This window comes from Cebus imitator, unplaced genomic scaffold (assembly GCF_001604975.1).
Source record: "Cebus imitator isolate Cc_AM_T3 unplaced genomic scaffold, Cebus_imitator-1.0 Scaffold596, whole genome shotgun sequence".
Lineage (NCBI taxonomy): Eukaryota > Metazoa > Chordata > Mammalia > Primates > Cebidae > Cebus > Cebus imitator.
The window spans coordinates 165595-170674 of record NW_016107911.1 but is presented as its reverse complement, the minus strand read 5'-3'; positions in this window follow the sequence as shown (position 1 = coordinate 170674).

Below are 5080 nucleotides of genomic sequence, written 5' to 3'. Positions count from 1 at the left end.
ATCTAGCTCTGGGAATAATTAAGAGTTATTAAATAAAGTGCCTCTTGAATGGTTTGGGGTGTTTTGACTTTCATGTGTTAATCAGCAATAGACATTATATGCATATTGGAACACATGCTACTGTGAAATCATTTCAATCTTCACAGTCAAGTTTCAGGCCTGCTACTGTTTGAATGTATCCCCCAAAAGTCCATGTGTTGAAATTTTAATCCTCAGTGCAGCAGTCTTGAGAGGTTGAACTTTTAAGAGGTGATTAGGTCATGAGGGCTCCGCCCTGATAAATTGATTAAGGTCGTTATCCTGGGAGTGGATCAGTTACTGTGTGAATGGACCCCTGATAAAACAGTAAGTTCTGCCCTCACACTAGCTTCTGTTTCCTGCCTTCTGCCATGGGAGGACACCCCACCAGATGCTGGTGCTGTGCTCTGCAACCTTCTGGCCTCCAGAACTGTGAGCCAAATTAACTTGTGTTCTTTATAAATAACAGTCTGTGGTATTCTGTTATAGCAGCAGAAAACAGACTAAGACAAGGCCCTATAAAAGTTAAAGGAGAACTCAATCATGTTTATAGCCAGGCAATCCTACCATGTGTCACTTTACACGATGGTCCCAATATTGCTGCCCAGCTGAAAGACCATCTATTGGCCATTCACTTCCATCTTGAGGTGACAGAATGGCTGCCAAGCCAAAGGGAATGCAGTGGAAAGAGCAAGTGAACCCATACAATGCCACCTTTTTCCTGTTATCCTCCCACCACCCTACTTGCTAAAGTGGTATCACCAGCACTTGCGTTTTACATATTCCCTTCTCTCAGCTCTATCTTCCCCAGATCATCTTCCACTTGCATCCAGAAATAATCAAGAAAGGTTATCATGGATGTAGTAGGTGAACGGCTTTCTTCCTTTGTATATACAAAGTCAAACAAAGGTTTTCAGAGAGAGGCTAAACAAAGTTTACCAAACCTTTTCAAAAGCAAACCAGGCTGAGAGGATGGTGGAGGGAGAGAAAGCATGGCATCTGCTACCCAGAGGGACCGAGGTGCAAAGTCTTCTCTGGCAATTCTGGAGCTGAAACAGGGCAGCTGACATGAGGACAAATCTTCCTCCAATAAGCTCCCCAATTCATAATGTGGCTCACAGATGGGTTTTAATAACAAGGCTAAGCCATCTGGTAGCTTCCTATTTTAGCTAATTATTCTTGGTGACTAAGTGCTAAGCTTTTAAAATCGTTGTTCAACTTTTTTTGCCACCCTCCCTCTATATTTTTGTTTCCTGGGGTAAATCCCTGCCCTAGTTACTTTTCTGGGGGAAAGCCTGGCTTATCCACTATTCTTAGCAGAAAAGCCCCTCAATACTTGCGTTAGCACTCTGGTTCTGTAAGTGTTCCAACAAAATACAACAGCAGAGTTGATTAAGTGCCTACCCCAGAAGTCTAGGGATATGGCCCAAAGTAGCTCTCACTAGCAGTCTTTTATTATACCTTAAAATTTCTACCGGGTTTGCCTATTGCCTTCTTATTCTATATGTGTCTTATTTGAATATGAAAAATGATTCAATTATCATTGAGTAAAATTGAATCTGCAGGAAGATGCATCAAATTATCACATGTCATTCTATACCATTTATAAAGCTGTCACATTGAAAAAGTGGAATTAAGGAAAAAGACTTTAGGGATGTAGGGAATAATGGAAGAGAGAGGCCCTTGTTAGGTGTTTATAAATAGGTACATGAATTCCTGAAGAAATAATGACCGTATCTATGAAGCAACCTAAACCTGAAAAACATCATTGGTAAATTAGACCAGCCAGAGGCCTTGGCCCCTAAGGCTTCATCCTTAACGGTTGACCTTTACCTGCTCTCAGCCCCAGGCCCTGAGAGAGCCACCACTCAGGGCCAACCTGTTTCATCAGTTAGGAAAAAAATGAGATAAGGGGGATACAGGCTCCAGATAATCCAAACTATAATCAGAATGCAGTGGCCCGATCTTGTCTCACTGCAACCTCTGCCTCTCAGGCCCAAGAGAGTCTCCTGCCTCTGCCTCCTGAGTAGCTGGGATTACAGGCATGTGCCACCACGCTTGGCTAATTTTTGTATTTTTAGTAGAGATGGGGTTTCACCATGTTGGCCATGCTGGTCTTGAACTCCTGCCCTCGTGATCTGCCTGCCTCAGCCTCCCAAAATGCTGGGATTACAGGCATGAGCCACCGTGCCCAGCCCAAAGCCTGAGTTTCACAGCATGGCTAATGCTGATTCAAATCGCAGCTCTTTCTTTCAGAAGCGATGTAACTTTGGGCACAATTGTTTCAATTTCCTCAATGATAAATGTGTAATGCTCATCTCATAAGACTCTTTTAAAGATTTACTGAGGTTAAACATTTAATAGGGGCACATAGTTGGCGCTTTTAAAATAATACATGATTTGTAGATTTAGGAAGTGTAAAATGATTTACTAAGAAAATAAAGCCCCTCTATTTCATATAACTAATCTAACACTTTAAATGAGCTCCCTGTCACACTGCTGGGGGTAGACCGAAATGAAGAGCAATGAAGAGCACACATTTGTCCAGTGACAGTAACTTTTGCCTTATAGGAGTCTTAAATGTGTGTTTAGCCCGTTGGTTTTTACTGCTGTCCATTGCAGACCGTCTGGCCAATCCCTGGAACCGTCACGCTAGAGTCCATTGTGGGGCGGCTGCCGAGCCTGCGGTCTGTACTCTGCTCAGTGGGCCTGATCAATGACCAGGGAGGCTGTGTCTCCTTGCAGCAAGCTCCCTCCACGTGTGGATGTCTCCATGCCAGAGTTCAAAATGGACAGTGAAATGAAGCAGCCTCCCTTATTTTGACTTTTGCTTGAATCTCTCTAAATCCATCCTTCATCTTTAACATCCAAAACTTGCTTTTCCAAGTCTGTCTCTCCTTCCCACCACACCCATCAGGACTGAATGCGGAGGCGCCCGCCCACTTTCCTGTGGCCTCTTCCATGAGGCTCTTGAGCTCTATCCAGCCCAGGCTTATAGTACGTTAAAAGTCAAACTCTTTGTAGATGTGTAGCTACGTCATGGGTGTTGAGGAAATTTAAAAACATTTCCTCTCTAGATAAATTCTAGATTTCAAGACTATTGTCTTGATATGGTTTCAGAAGTTCTGTTCCACTTGTCAAACACTGGATGCAGACCGTTTGCATTCCTGCAGTACTAATCCTAAGCCTCCCTAATGTGAATGGATGTCTCTGGCAAAACAGAGAGAAACATAAACAAGAAAAGCATACTGATAGATTTTAAAATATATATTATTCTCATGCATTATTTCTTTCTCCAGAAAGGCAGTGTTTTATTTGGTAAGGAGGTTTCATAGCACTATACTATCAATATATATTTGTGTGGTGGGAGTTAAACTGGGTTTTATGGGCTGGCCTAGGAGTGTAATCATTATAAATAACACGATTTCTATGGGAAAATTTCTTGAGAGCGCCTAATAACTGACTTCCAAATGACTTTTTGGAACACAGATGGTTTGTAAATTGAGAATGAGCAGTATTCCACTTTAATACCAAAAACTTCCCTGAGCTACACAAAGTGTAACCTAAGGAGGATGATTATTTTGGACTAGAAAAATTAATATTTCTAGTTTCTCTGTTTTTATAACTTACTTCCTTAGCTTTTTAGCACAAATATAATAGATCAGAGAGGCCAAATTTGAACTATAAACTAGAGGCTGTGGTGAATTAAATATATTTGCTTTGTTCTGCAGATGTTAAACACAATTCCCACAAAATTTGAAAGGTGGAGTTAATTCTGACTTCGACGAATCTAATGAGCATCTGTTTTGATTTTTCTAACCATTGATCTGATTTTCTTTTAACTTGATACTGGATGGTTTACACAAGTCCCTGTGATAATTGCAAATAGCCAAAGGTGAAGTCATTCCAGAAAACCCCAAAACAGTTTTTTTCTTAAAATGTCATATAATTCTTTGAAGATATTTAACAATTTAATGTTAGTGCAGGTTATATGACACATCAATACATTTACATTTATTTCTATAAATGTGTCTACACAGAAATACATAGCTAAATAAAGACTGAAATGTTCCTTTCTATAAAAGGAAAATGTTTCTTTAACAAGGGTATAGAAAATTATAAAACTCCATGTGATGGGCTGAATTGCCTTCTTCCAAAATTCATATCTTAAAGTCCTAACCCAGTGTACTTCATAATGAGACCACATTTGGTAAGAGGGTCTTTAAAAAGGTAATTAATTTAAAATGAGGTCATTAATATGGGCCCAATTCAATATGACTGGTGCTCTTACATGAAGAGGAAGTCTGGACACAGGCAGATATACAGAGGGAAAGCCATGTGAAGAAGCAGGAAGAAAACAACCATCCACAAGCCAAGGAGAGCAGCCTCAGATAAAACTAGCTCTGATGATACCTTAATCTCGGACTTCTCACCTCCAACTTTTGGAGACAATAAATTGCTGTGGCTTAAGCCACTCAGACTGTGGTACTTTGTTATGGCAGCCCTAGCAAATCAACATGCTCCATAACCTAAAATTATGCCAAGATGTATAAAATACAATTCAGGTTATTTGTTCTGGAGATGATGAGCAAAATCTGCAGAATAGATATTTTACACTATATTAATAGATCATGGGTTTTCAAATTAGGTTGCATTTTGGAGTTCTGTAAATGCCCTAATTTAAATTTTGCTCTAGGCTATATTTTAAATGTTTAAAAAATATATGTAAACATTCATATATATTGAGTATCAAAATTCAGTCCACTGTAGGCTTTTATTTCACTGACTTGCACTGCCCTGTTATAGCATTATTGTGTAGCTCTCAGAACAATGCTTTTCCTAACATCACTGTGTGTAAATTTTAATTATCTGTAAATACCATCAGAACTACTGCAGTTTTACAATAGTATTTTTTAAAAATAGAGTCCTGCATAAAATATCTATGTTTGGTAATAGTTCTTTAACTTTATCCCATTAAATAAAGATTAATGGATCATCAAAATATATTACATATTTGTCTGGTAGAGGACTTTTGGCCCCGTTCCCCAGCCATGTGGAAAGG